Raw genomic sequence first — 15,374 nt, 5'->3', positions numbered from 1 at the left:
ATAGGCTTTTTCAACTTTGCTTTGCTGGAACTTTTTATAAGGATCTCAGATTGAACTTTAAAGGCCTCTTCAGGCCAGGAAAGCCAGACCAATGACTTGTTGTCAGACTCTGGCTGCAATACCTATAGATTTGAGTGGATTCCTCTCTTCTCTTAAGGTTCCTCAAAATATCATGAAGTTCCTTATATGTACCAGGGAAGTGACCTTCTTTACTCAGCTGGTAAGGTTGCTTAGAATTCTGTAGACAAGGTACTAGGCCAATATTTCCAGGGGGCTTTATTCAATAAAGTCTACCTTTGTTCCTCAAAAGTTGTCTTATCATATCTAAGTCTGCATGTTTCTCTCAAATATGACATTCCAGTCAAAGCTTTGGTTCTATAACCAATGTTTCCAATTGTGTCTTGTTATAAGGAGAACAAATTCTTATTGAACTTATGCAAATAACTGTATTGCCATGAAAACAATATTCACTCACCAAGAGTTTCCAAATTTCGGAGGGATCAGGTGGGGATAAAAAAGATAAATGGTTCAGTTCTGTTTACAAAGGTATAATTTACCAAATTGCTAGAAGTCATAGTTAGCTTAAGAAAAAGAGAAAAAGGTTTCTTAAATCTGGAAAAAACAAAACATCAAAAAAAGCAGCAATATCTCAAAACTCACAAAAATTATAATCATCCTCATCAGTTCATTCAGTCCTATGTAATTGATTCTTGATCTTAATCTTCTGTTAGCAGTTTCATGAAGTCATCAGTTTCTCCATTAGAATTCTGTAATTTCTTACCCAGTTTAATTTTATGATCTGAAAGTTTATCAGAAACTTGTATTCTAGAGTAAGTGTCAGAGACCTTTCCACTAATCTCTCTGAAGACGAATCATATTTGCAAAAGCATCAGAGTAATAGAGCAACTATCTGAAAATGATAATAAATTCAAAAGGGCAATTGACAAAGAAACTTGGCTATTTCTGTGACATACAACACTTCAAGATAATAACTAGAATTATGGCTGACAACCAGGACAGATCAGAATTTTAGGAATGTTATATAATTTTTTAAAACACTTATATCAATAAGTTTTACCCACATAATATCATAGGTCCCTATGAAACAATGTTTAGTTATCCATTTAACCGTGGTGACAATTAAAGATTTTCAGGCCAATGCAGAAAATTAAGTAGCTGTAAGAAAAACCTGAGTACCTGTGATTAAAGACCTGATAAAGACAACATAGGAAATTTATTTTGATAAAACATAAAATCCCTAACTTTCTAGTAGGCTACTCAAAGAAAAAAACTCTTTCATAATCTGTTTATCAAGAGCAGACTAAAAGTTCAAGAAAATTATCTTTTTAAGAGAGAAAGCCAAATTGTAATTTTGCACCAGCTTACTTTTGATATTTAATCTTACTTACTTAATTAAATTCATTTCAGTCTTAACCAACTTGACCATGCACAACTCTTTCCTCGGGGTTCCTCCTCTGCAAACCTTCTGTAACTTTCTTTTTTTTTCCATTCAGAATTTGCCCCATGTCTTCTTTCTTCCCTCCTAGTACTTTAGGACAAATGTATCTTTCTTAACAAAACAAACAAAAGTATTTCCATTCTTTATACCTTCTTTACTGAAAACATATATCTTACTTTTCTTGAATACAAAGATGTTTTTCTTATTAATTTTTAGTAGTTTTAATTACATATATTAATTGAAATTTCTAACCCTTACTGGCCTTAATTTTATTGAAAACTAAGAAGTAAGCAATCATAAACTGTCTTTTACAGTAGCATTCTGTGGCTTGGCAAGTTTATAAACACTTTCCATAATTTCTAGAAACATGTTACTTCATTGTACAATCTTTTAATAAAATACAAGACATGTTTACTAATAGACCCAAACATATTTTAGTTTTTCTGTAATAAGAAGCCAAAGTAGGTAAACCTATATTTAATAATTAACATCTAATATTTTCTTATTTGGAAATGTTCTAGATACTCAATGAATTTTTATCATTTAATTTGACCTAGAAAAACTTGAAAGTTTCAAGTTACCAAAGAGATTGTGGAAGCTATTTTAAGTACTCAAGTCATAAACTATAATTATTGCTGAAAGTTTATCTATAAATTCATATCTCACTTACATCCAGACCATTTGTTTGTAGCAATAATTTTTAGATTACTCACAAAGCTTTATGTGACGCTAAAGCAGTTAGCCATCATCTTAAGTTGTTTTAATTGCATACTTTGTTACACATAATCATTGTTAAAAATTTTTATCTTTTTTACATTTATTTAGTTTACCCATTTCCAATAATTATTTAGATTGCCTATAAAGACTTTGACACATCAGACAAAATCTATTATCATTCTAAGCTATTATTTTGCTGACAAATTTGTAACAGGGATAACATGAGCTTATTTGACTAGTAAACCCAGGCTGCATGTCTGCATCATATCCAATGCTGGTAACTCTGAGGACATGCCTATTTTAATCAAACCAACAATGTTAAATAAGTTTTAATTTATCAAAGATTAATTTATATCATGTTAACCTGAAAGACATTTGGGTTAGTTCCTGTTACAGTTAGAAATAATTTATATAAGCACTTACTTTAAGCCAGTTGAATAGAGCTCTTTAGAAATTATACCATCTGGAAGTAAGATATCATACACACACTTTTGTACATCTCTCTATATATACACACACATACACAGAGACTCCACAGCTATTGTTTTAAAATAACTGCCACGAATACAAGGCTCCATGGTTGTGAATCCTAATTTTGTTTTAAGCCTTTTTACTAATATTTGTGGAGAAGATTCTCAAAATGCTATGGCTATTTTTCTTTCCTTTTGCTTCTTTTTTCTTCAGTTCTAAGATTCAGTGGTGGGCTAGATAGTCCCCAGAGGGTTTGCAAGCTCTTAGAGATAAGGGAAATGGACAGAATCTGAACTGCCTCTATAGCTGCGTTTCCAGTTTTGTAAGGATTTTTTTTAAGGACAGTTGCTCTTGATTTCTCAGAAATTGGGTTGTAACTCAAATGACATTATAGGTTGATCTACCTGTTGAACTACATCACAAAGGCACAGAGAAACTATTCAAGTTTTCTCCAAGATGGAGTTTCTGGGGCATATTTGTCTTGTCAGTTTATAATGTGCCAACATCTATGAGAATTTTGAGAGGAACAGGGGAGGCTTTGGGATTGTAAAAGGACAAGTGAACTTTGAACTGCCTTCTAGAGCCATGCCTCTGGCTCTGCAGGGATTTGCAAGACAAAGGTGATTGTTTCCAATTCCCCAAAGAACTGGAAAGAAGCTCACCCACACTTTCAGCTACATTTTTTCAATTTAAAAATTTTTCCAACTTAAGGACCCATCCTCTGACCACTGGTGAGTAGAATCTTGTTTCATTTTGTTTTGATTTTTGAGCTAACATCTGTTGCCAATCTTCATCTTTTTGCTTGAGGAATATTGCCAATCTTCCTCCATTTTGTATGTGGGATGCCACCACAGAACAGCATGATAAGTGGTATGTATTTCTGTGCCCAGGATTGGAACCTGCAAACCCTGGGTCACTGAAATAGAGCATGCAAACTTAACCACTATGCCACTAGGCAGTCCTGGCAAGTAGGATCTTAATAGCAACTCAAACCAATAAGCATTTATGGCTTAACTGTGGATGCAGGAGGTGTCCCCAAAAGAGAATGCAAAAGAAGCAGCCCTTACAAGATCCAGAAAGTTCACTCCCCAAAATAGTCCAAGAAAGCAAAGGCTTCCCCTGCACAGGCAGTAGTCCTCCAACAAGGAATGAAGGTTAAGACGACAAAGACCCCTGATGGACTGGGACCCCTCATGGCAAACTCCCCTGAGAGCTGATATAGCCCGACAAAGACAGTACATCTCAGAACCTCAGTCTATTTGACTAGCTGCCGAGATGCACATTGGTACATGCATCATCTGGATGGTGGAGACCAAAGAGGTCACAAAGCCACTTATTAAGTCACAGAACAAGACAAAAGGAAAAAAACCTCATCTTATATGCACATTAACAGCTTTAACTATGCTTTGGGTTCCTTGGAGCCAGACTAATACCTAGAAGAGAGGTGCCGGGGTTGGGGATTTGTGTGTGCTTTACGGAGTACCACACTGCACAGACATTTTTTTAAGGTTGGTGGGGGACCTGTCATCATCTTTCCCATTCCGTGACCAACTTATTCTATCACAAGAGTCATCTTGAGGTGGCGAGTGCCCTAATGGCTTTTAACTGCTCAACCTGTGCCCACAAATTTTGTGGCCATTTTTGTCTTCCAATATGCCCCTTAGCTACAGTTTCCACCTCATATGCATACTGGGCCCTTTAGCAAAGTTTACTGCAGGCCCACCCAGACAACAGGCTATGGAGATGCCTGTGTCTTGCCCTATAGTTTTTTCCTTTTTATGACAAATGACACAGAGACAGAGACAAGGAAAAATAGTGACCATCTCTGGGAGGAGAAGGATCAATAAACCAATCAGTACTCAGTAGCTCACACTACATACTCTTAGCTAAAAGTCACCCTATTCGGGAGAATGCAGCCTAAGGGGCTACAGGTAGGGATCAAATTAGCATTTCCCATTGTTTCAGAATTTAGGCACTGCTGGTCAAAAGTATATTTATGCTGCAGCTAGAACCAGATCACAAAAATTTTGGGTATCCCTGAAACCAAGGCCCTCACAATGAAGGCCAAGCGGAGGCTTCCTTCTAATGGCCAATGTAATTCCCCTGAGGCTGATGGCAGTTTGGTAGGACCCTTAGCCACAAAAAGGAGTGCATCCCACATTTCTGCCTGACCATCTCTGACCAAAATGGAGTGCAACAGCATTTTCGTCCAACCATAGTTTTGGGACTCCCCCCCCACAAACATGACTATTATGAAGCCAAGCCTGCAGAACACAAAACAAATTTGGTAAGATTCTGCAGTTCTTTGTAAACATTTATAGCTTCTGAAACCTTTAGGTCAAAAGGTGGAGCTCTTGACTCTTGACTCTAAAGATTTCTTTCTTTCTCGGTTCAAAAGCTCAAAAGGACACCAAAGTAGCCACTGTAATTCTAAATTATCCTGGGTTATCTTGACAGCTGATTATGTTATCCCCATTTTAGGGGGCTTTTCCCAAGGTGGACACAACAAACAAGGTAATTTCTAGAGTTTGTTATGGTTGCTGAGAAACTCAGTCCCCAAAAGAGCCAATTCAATTCAGACAAATATTAACACACAATACAATTCTACGCATAACACAGACCAGAATACTAGCTAGTTTTCCAGAAGTAGCTCAGAACCAGTGCCAGGAGCTACCCAAAACCAGATTGCTAGGAGCAACTCTGCACCAGAGCAAAGACTTGCCTAGATCTAGGAGCAACTTTTATCCTGCCTCTAATTACCTTATGTGGTTCAGTCCCCAGGTTCAAGTCTCAGCCTGCCAAAATTCCTCAGAATACAAACTAAACCCATATCTCCAAGAAATCAAACCAGAGAGGTGAGGTAAGGGACAGTCGCTTTCTTAATGTTACTCACCCAGAGCTGAGAGACATCTTGATCCAGAAGCTGTTTCTTCCCCCAAAGGAAGAAAAGTGCCTTGGGGCCTGGAGCTCTGCAGCACAGAAACAGGAATCTAATCAGTCAAGCCTCTAGACAAAATTGTCTAGGTAACCACTTAGGGTTAATGAAAGGACCCAACCCCCCCTGGGGGTTCCAGAGCCTTGGGCAACCAGTCACAGGACCTTGTCACTTCATGGTCACTAATTTATTACCACAGAAAATTGGGGTTCACTTGCCCAATGCGCATAAACAAGACAATTAATTACAGCGTCAGCCTATGGGAAAGAGATCAGCTTTATTCTGCAAGATTGACCTTCAGGGAGAACAGGGGGTGTGTGCCCTCAGATCTGTCTCCCTGATTCAGGATTTGGGGTGAAATTTAAGAGATTAGGGAGAACAGACTAGCATTTATGACAGGGTTCTAAACATTTATGATGAAGTGGGGAAGGAATTTTAACACCAGATCTTCCTGAATGAGGGATACCTTGCTTCTTATAAGAGTCCTACTTTCAAGTTCCGGTCGTGTCCCAGTCCTTGGGTTCCATGGGAAAGAGAATCTTTGGCTCCACGGTCATTTCTGGTCAAGATTTCTTCTTTTGCCCATGCCCTGGTTACATGACTGCATATTTTCTGAAAAGCAATTCTTAGTCACTCTGTTGACAAGAGATGCGGTCAGTTGAACTGGTCCTGGAGGGCCCAAGGTTACAAAGAGAATGAGATGACAAAGGATCCTGAGTTCCACTTCAAATGCCAAAGGATTGTTGTCTATTGTTTTGTAGGGCAAAGGGGTATGGCATGAGGCCATTAAACTGACTTTAAATTCTAAAGAATAACAGACAAAATCCCTATTCATTAGTTAGAAGGGAATAGATATTTCCACCAATTGAAAAAAAAGTCTAAGATTTTATGAGTGATTTCTTCAAGGAAATATAGTAAAATAACTTTGTTAATCCATTAACTGAAGACTCTTGGAAGCTTATTTTTAACTCGAGTTTTCTTTAGTTTAAGAATAACAACTCAATACGCCTGATTGGGTTACCCCTTCCTTGCACAACCTGTGATTTCTCGACAGGAGGTAAATTGGAACAATTACAGAGCTCACCTGATTTGTTTCCCTTTTTCAGGGATTACTGTCCTGTCCTACATTATCCTTTGTCTGAAAAGTATTGTTCCATGTATTTTCTTCTTTTTGTTGTTAAGATGAGAGGTAAAACCAGTCTCTGTAATTACATCATAATCAGTAGTGGAAGTACTGAAAACTGTTTTTGAGGTATCCCAAAAACCTATTTCTCCAGCTGTAAAATTTAGGCCACTTATAGTGATTGCTGATGTATTTAGATTTACTTCTATCATATTACATGTTCATATTTATATTTTCTGATTTATTAAGCTTTCCCCTCTTTTATGTGCTTTACATCTCTTCTTTTTGCCTAGTTATTTAACAATACATTGTTTTCAATAGACTTTTCAAAAAGACCAAAGAAAAATCAATATCTTTACTCACTTATGGAAAAATCCAACAATACTTTAATTATGATCACAGTATTCTAGTTCTACCCTGTTTTATTTCCTAAAAATTAGAAAAATTATTTCCTAAAAATTATTATTGGTGTTTATGCAGTCAATGATTGTTTAGATGTAACCACATATTTACAACAGCATTCTTCTTTAAGACTTCCTTAAATTTGGGCCTTCAGCTGTTTGTTCTTTCATATAAAGTAAAGTACTAACATCTATTATAACAAGGATCTTTTAATAATAAATTATCTCAGTTTTTTTCCAGTTAAAATGTCTTTATTTCAAAATCGTTAAGAATAAACAAAAAGCACCTGACAGATTCCAGTCATATGGGCACTGACTTTCCTCCTTCAGGAACTCACTGATTCCCCAGGAGACCTCTTCAGGCCAGCCTGCTCTTCTCACTCCCAAGGACAACTCCGTTTCTCACCTCCAGCCCAGACTACACTTCCTGTTGTCTACTGATAGAGGCCAGTGAAGAATCTCTTCTCCTCTCTGTCTTTGCAACCAATGGTTGCGATGTGAGTGCTGAAGAGGCTTGTGTATGACCAAGGTGGACGAGTATTATGCACTTCTCAGACAGAAGCAGAGAATGGTTACCAAGGAGAGTAAGCAACTAAATATGTCCTGTCCTCCACTTCAGAAGGCAAACTTATTAAAGCTATTTTCTATATATCATCATTAACTTCTCTTATTCACCCATCCTCCTACTCCAGTATAGTTTCTGGGGATTAATTCTACCAAATCAACTCTCCCAGAGGTCACCAATGGTTTACTAGTTTCAGAGTCTTTATAATTTTACATATTCATTTTAATTTAGCATTGTTCTGGGCAAGGGTTGTCTAGCTGCTTCTGAGATATTTTCTATTTCATCTTGAGGTCAGTACCAAAATAGGAAAGTAAAAATGGAAACATAATGGGCCTGTACCATTATTTTCCATCATTTTCGATACACCATTTTTTTCTTTCTCCACTCAACTTTCTTAGAAAGCTGTCCTGGCATTTGGATGCACTGAGACAAAAGGAAAACAAATGTCGGTCTGAATAGGATGAAAGAAATAAAGTGAATCCCCAGGTGAAAAAAATGACAATGGGAGTTCTTCTCTTCTCTTATCACCCTTCCACTCCTCCAGTGTGGTTTCTGTTCATTAATTCCACCAAACCAGCTCTCACGAATGTCAGTTCTGTTTCCCCATTTGCTGGATGGTTTCAATCCATAGAGCAGCTTAGTGACATTCAACATGGTACTAATCAAAATAATGATAAATTATCATTGTAAGTAATTAAATATGTCATGATTTGAAGTAAATAAAACATTAAACATATTAATATGATTTGTCAATATATTAAATCCATGAAATCTATCCAGAGGCAACATATTTCCAAAAGGGAAAATGATGCGGAGAAAAAATAATCCACACTCTATTTTAGGGCAGACCTTATTTCTCGCCTCCACTTCAGAAGGCAAACTTTTCAAAGCTATTTTCTATATATTGTCATTAACTTTTGGTATTCACCCGTCCTCCCACTCCAATATGATTTCTGGTGATTAATTCTACCTAATCAACTCTCCCTGAGATCAATGCCATCTATTTCCCAAGTGTGGTGGGCAGTTTCCATCCACATTTTCATGGGCATGTTGAGTCTTCTAAGCAGTTTCAGTCTTTAAACATGGTCTTCTCACCTTTCTCTCTCATCCTGTTAGCACATGGCTATTCCACCTATTTTCTTTGAGGCTCTTCCCTCCCTTTTAAAGTTGAAGGTCCTAGGAATCAATTTTAAGTCGTTTTCTCATTCCATACTCTCTTGCCATGTGACCACTTCCCTCCCCACACTTTACAGTTCATGGAATTGCTTGTAAATTGCAAATGGAACTATCCAGTGGACACTTGCACTTAGATATCTACCAGGCAAATAAAGAGAATATCTACTGCTTTTGTTCTTATATCCTGACATGACTCAATCCAGCTTCTGCTGATAGAATTCCATTTTTTCCCTTCTTCTCATTATAGCATTAAACCTGACTGATATTTATTTCTAATATTAATTAGTATTAATTTTAAAAATAATTAATATTTAATTATCAATCAACTGATTATTGCTTTTAGGTTACTTTCCCTACAAAAGTCAAACATATGAGAAAGCAGGAACTATATTTGTTATGTCCACCTCAGCATCCTGAGGGCAACATACAACCTGGCTTAGAGGAAGTCCATTTTTACTTCTAGCTTGAACATAACAATGATGGGTATATGAATTGTGTCATCCATTCTTTAACTAGGTTACACACTCAAGTGTGGTGTTTCTTTTTTAAAGAATAAAGAAATACAAGGTATTTTCTATACTAAAAATGTAATGAACAAAGAAAATAATAAATTGACTAAATATAAAGAATATATTTTGTTATATTAAACCACAATGTAAAGGTACACATATTATTATATGAACAAAAATAATTTAAATATTATAAATAATTAAATAAATTATTTAAATAGATCAGCATGGTCATCAGTATGAGACTAGTGTCCACAGGGTTAAATGCAATATTCATTAATACACTTGAAAACATTTTACAAACTTGAATGAATTCAGGTCAGGATTACAGCAGAACTGAGTTTTGTTGACATGGCAGAACATGTGGAAGTGTGACATTAGTCAGTGAGAATCATTTCCATGTTGAATAAAGTGTCATTCCTCACTCCTTAACCTTGCAAGTTTGTTGATGAAGAGAAGGATCTCATGATTTCTGCTCTGACAATATCCCAGGCACAAGGGCTGTATTTCTTCTCTTGCAGATACAGAGTAATTCTTTGGAAGTATTTCCTCACAGCCAGCATGGACTCCTCATTCATCAGGGGAGTCTTTTCCACCCCCACCTCCTGGGTCAGACAGGCTTTCAGGTCAGTCAGCTGCTAATCAAATCCAGTGTAGAATTTGTCCAGGAGGGTCTCATCCCAGGCAGCAGACGAGCCCTCTGTGCTGAAGAGGTGGGAGATCTCCTGGATCATCTCATGGACCACAGAGACGGCTTGAGCCTTCTGGAGCTGGTTTCCATCGAACACCTCTTGGGGAAATCCAAAGTTATTTCTGTCCTTCAGGCAGGAGAAGGGGGAGATTCTCCTCATTTGTTCCAGGAGCATCAAGACCCTTGTGTTGCCCAGGCTGTGGGTGTGAGGCAGGTCACAGCCCAGAGAGCAGATGGAGTGGCAGCTGAGCACCACCAGGGCCGTCAGGAAGGAAAAGGGTAGGGATATTGGGGATCTTGCAGATGCTGCTGGTCTGGCTGAGGTGGGTGACCTGTGACCCTTGTCTCTGGGTTCTCTGAAGACCTTCCTTTGTGCATGTGTCTTAAATATGGCCCATGTGAGTTTCCATTTTCTGAATGTTTCCCTTACTTTCTACTTCTGTTTTTGCTTTCCTTTATGCACTTTCTACATGGGTTTAGAACAGTGTTTCTCAACCATATATTTCTTTTGATTATTCCTTCCTGCCTCCAGAGTCTTTTTAGATGTTTTGCTAATTGAACCCCCTAAGAAAACTTAGTAACACAGATATATGGTGTATCTGTTTATGTTCTCTCTATATATGTCTACTTTATAAAGAGAAAATGAAAGTACAAACTTTACTCATTTTATTCAATGCAAGATTAAAGATGACCTAAAATTTTAAGGTAAAAGTTAAATTTAGAAGCTATTGACATTTAACATAACTTTATAACTAAGTTTGCAGAGAGATTTTAATGTAATATATTTACTCATATAAATAGCAATGTATCATTTACATATTCTAATTAAAATTTTATATAAATACATAAGCATAATATCAATATTATGATATACTTAGAAATCTTTCTGAACAGCTAAAAACAATTGAAAATGCAAATTATTTTCTTAACATGTGTTTTTAGGTACTTAACTTTTGCTTCATATCAAAAAGTAATTTTAACTTCATTAGCTGCTAGATGCTCTGACAATATTTTTTCTTTTCTGCAACTGACATAGTTATTTATGGTTGTGTAACTTTAGTAGAATTAACTGATAAAATATAAACTATTTGCTTTTAATTCTCAAAGTCCACCTCACACAAAGAAGCGCTGAGGTTTAAACGTAAGCAACATCCACGGAAAGCCCATGTCAGTTCATAAGTAAGTGAAGGCCACCTCTCACAATATGATTTTGAGATCAAGCAAATGATGGAAGAAAAGTTCTCTAGTGAGCTATCTATTTATAATGCTGATCTTGAATATATTTTGTATATCTCCCATGAGCTCAATGTCAAGGTTTCTTATATGATGCACAAGAAAACCCAATGAGAAAAATGAATACTAAGGAATAAGATTTTGTTGGACAGGGTTGAGCTTTGGAGGTGCTATAGTTTGTGTCCCCCCGAATTTATATCTTGAAATCCTAATGCTTGATGAGATGGTATTAGGAGGCGGGGCCTTTGGGAGGTGCTTAGCTCATAAAGGCCCAGCCCTGAGTGGAATGAGTGGCATCCTGCCCTTATGAAAAAAGGCTACAGAGAGATCCCTGGCTCCTTTCAGCTTGTGAGGACACAATGAGAAGTCTGCAATCCATAAGTAGGCCGTCACCCGAACTTGCTGCAGCCAGGATCTTGGACTTCCAGCCTCCAGAACTGTGAGCAATAAATTTCTGTTTTTCTAAGCTACCCAGTCTGTGGTATTTTGTTGTATAGGAGCCTGAACTAGACTAAGACAGTATGTATGAGACCATCATTGACAAATCAGCTCATTAGTAACTGGACTCTGTTATTCACTGTGTTATCCTCAGCACCAGGCCCAGTGTAATCACTCAATAAATAATTTTTACTAAAGCAGTTTCTCAGATTTTCTCTTCCTACTGGAAGGTGTTCATGAATGACCAAGCTATTTTGCTTCATCATGGCCACATATGCTAGGATTATAAGAGAAAATGGCTAATATTTCTACTCTGCTCTTACTGAGTGTCAATATAGCCTACTGAGGTCATTGCTAAAGCTGCTAGGATCCTAGGTTCTTCAAGAGACTCTGGGAATTCAAACTGCAACATAGCACAATTTCAGCTTTTGCCTACCACTATATTAAACTCACAATTATTACCTCATCTCTAATTTGCCCTCTGCTTTGTCATAATAGAAAACAGCTAGCCTGGTGTCATACACAGAGCCACATATCTAAACTCACACTCTTCCTAATTCACACAGCTCACAGTAACCAGACAATTTAACACATTACTTTTGAGGTGGGCAGTTGCCTATGTCCCCCAAATTATCAATCCACCTTTCCTGCCCTTGTCAAGTATGGACAAAATCCCCAGAATGTGTGCAAACTGTAAATAGTTGTGACATAATTTTTCCACCACCCAGAAACCTAGGCTTCAAATCATTTGATAATCTTTAGATGACACTGTTAGAAAGTCAGGTGTCTATATGAGGATAGAAATTCTAGAATGGATGAAATTTTTTTAAATAGACAAAGAAATTTTATTATTCATTATTTTTCATGATTCAATTAAGCTTTTATATCACTGAATAAGTAAATGATCTAAGTTCTAAAATGAACATAGGGATTTGCATAGTAGATGAGTGAGTCTTCTTTCCAAAAAATGTATGTTGCAAAATTCAATATGTTTTAGTAGTTTATCCAGTCAACACATTTTTATTGGATTTTGGGTTCAATATAATCATCAAACCCTGAGAATACAAGGCAATTTTGCCCAAACCATAATTCTCAGTCTATCAAACATTGGAAAATGAGCTTTTTTTTTTGTTCACTTGAGATTGTATTGGGAATTTTTTCATATTCCCTTTTTATGCCGTATTTTACCCCTGGATTCCTTTTATTTTCATCTTCAGGTTAACCTCAATAGAGGGATGTGAATATGATCAAAAAAATGAACTAAAATTGTTTGTATATATTGTTTACAAGACCAGATATCTTTATTTCTCATGTCACTTTTCCTAGAAAGTAAAAGTCTTCTGATTTTGCATTCCAATGCATGGGAATAAAAATAAAATAAATGTATGTCTAAATGTAATAAAAATATAAGAGGGAACACAAAGGAAATTAGAGAATATCTTCAGACAAATGAAAGTGAAAACACAACATATCAAAACTTATGTGATGCAGTGAAAGTAGTGCTAAGAGGGAAAGTTACAACTGTAAATGCTTATATTAAAAAAAGAAGAAATATCTGAAATCAATAACATATCTTTACACATTAAGGAAATAGAAAAAGAACAAACTACACTCATAGTTAGCAGATGGAAGGAAATAATAAATACTAGAGCAGAAATAAAGGAAATAGAGAATAGAAAATCAATAGAAAAAAATCAATGAAACTAAGAGTTGGTGTTTTGAAAAGAGCAACAAAATTGAGAAGCCTTTAATTATAGTAACTAAAAAAAAGAGAGAAGACTCAAATGACAAACACCAAAAATGAAAGAGGAGACATTACAACTGATCCCACAGAAATACAAAGGAGCAAAAGAGATGACTATGAACAATTACACACCAATAAATTGAAATATAGAACCTGCCAATACTGAATCATGAAGAAATAAAAATCTGAACAGATTCATAAACAGCAAGGAAATTGAATCAATAATTAAAAACCTCCCAACAAAGAAAAGCCCAGTACTAGATGGCTTCACTGGAAAATTCTACCAAACACTTACCAAATTAACACCAATCCATCTCAAACTCTCCCAAAAAATTGAAGAGGAGAGAACACTTCCAAACTCATTTTATGAGGCAAGCATTACACTGATATCAAAAGCAGACAAAAATACTACAAAAAAAGAAAACTATAGATGAATATGCCTGATGAATATTTATGCAAAAATCCTCAGCAAGATATTAGCAAACCAAATTCAGCAATAGATTAAAAGAATTATACACCATGACTAAATGGGATTTACTCCTGGAATGCAAAGAGTTTTTTTTTTTAATGATGATCATTCCTTTTTTTTTTCTTTGAGGAAGATTGGTCCTGAGCTAACATCTGTTGCCAATCTTCCTCCTTTTTTCCTTTTTTCTCCTCAAAGCCCCAGTAGATAGTTTCATGTCATAGTTGTAGATCCTTCTAGTTGCTCTATGTGGGACGCTGTCTCAGCATGGCTTGATGAGCAGTGCATAGATCCATGCCCAGGATCCAAACTGGTGAGCCCCAGGCTACTGAAGGGGAGCATGAGAACTTAACTGCTACACCACTGGGCTGGACCCTGCAAAGATGTTTTAGCATAGAAAAATCAATCAATGAACTACATCACATTGACAAAATGAAAGGAGAAAACCATGTAATCATCTCAATTGATGCAGAAAAAGCATTTGACAAGTTTCAACACTCTTTTATGACAAAAACACTCAACGAACTAGGAGTAGAAGGAAATTCCCTCAACATGATAAAGACCATATATGAAAAACCCACAGTTAACATTATACTCAATGGTGACAAACTGAAATATTTTCCTCTAAGACTGGGAACAAGCTGAGGATGCCACTCTCACTACTTGTATTCAACATGGTACTTGAAGTCCTAGCCAGAGCAATTAGGCAAGAAAAAGAAATACAAGCCATCCAAATTGGAAAAGAAGTAAATTTATCTCCGTTCCCATATGACACAATCTTATATACAGAAAACCCTAAGATTACACACACACGCAAATTGTTAGTACTAATAAATGAATTAAGCAAAGTTGCAGGAGACAAAATACACACAAAATCAGTTGTGTTTCTGTAACTAACCATTAGCAATCAAAAAATGAAATTAAGAAAATAATCCCATTTACAATAGCATCAAAAGGAAATAAATACTTAGGAATAAACTTAACCAAAGAGATGAAAGACTTGTACACTGAAAACTATCAAACATTGCTGAAAGAAATTAAAGAACAGACAAATAAATGGAATGACATCTTGTGTTCCTGGATTGGAGTTAATATTGTTAAAATGTTCATACTACCCAAAGTGATGTACAGATTCAAAGTAGCTTAAATTCATTTTTTTTAGATGGATCTTGACTGTAGTGATAATTACCTACCCGCATCCTGTGATTCTTTGGGGACTCCTCACAAAAAATGACAAGTCATCATTTGTTTCCCGGTATCTCCCTCTATTTCCATGGGTCAGTGGGCTCCATTTCAATTTGATTTCTGGTGATTCACAGATGGCCGCCAGAGGGCCCGCAGAGGGCCTTTCCTGATGCCCTGTGTCAGACACTCAGACTTGGGGGCTTTGGTCTCAGTTGGTGGGGCTTCTCGACCCTTTGGTCCCTTTGGTCCTTAGGAACCATC

At 36.5% G+C, this 15,374-nt stretch overlaps 1 pseudogene; it reads right to left on the bottom strand.

Moving 5' to 3' along the window:
* Positions 1 to 1,430: 1,430 nt before the first annotated feature.
* Positions 1,431 to 15,127, bottom strand: LOC131420256 (interferon alpha-4-like; annotated as a pseudogene).
* Between the last annotated feature and the right edge of the window lie 247 nt (positions 15,128 to 15,374).

This window comes from Diceros bicornis, chromosome 22, assembly GCF_020826845.1.
Source record: "Diceros bicornis minor isolate mBicDic1 chromosome 22, mDicBic1.mat.cur, whole genome shotgun sequence".
NCBI classification, from domain to species: Eukaryota; Metazoa; Chordata; class Mammalia; order Perissodactyla; family Rhinocerotidae; genus Diceros; species Diceros bicornis.
Note: the sequence above shows the minus strand (reverse complement) of the source record. Positions and strands in the feature narration are given on the sequence as shown.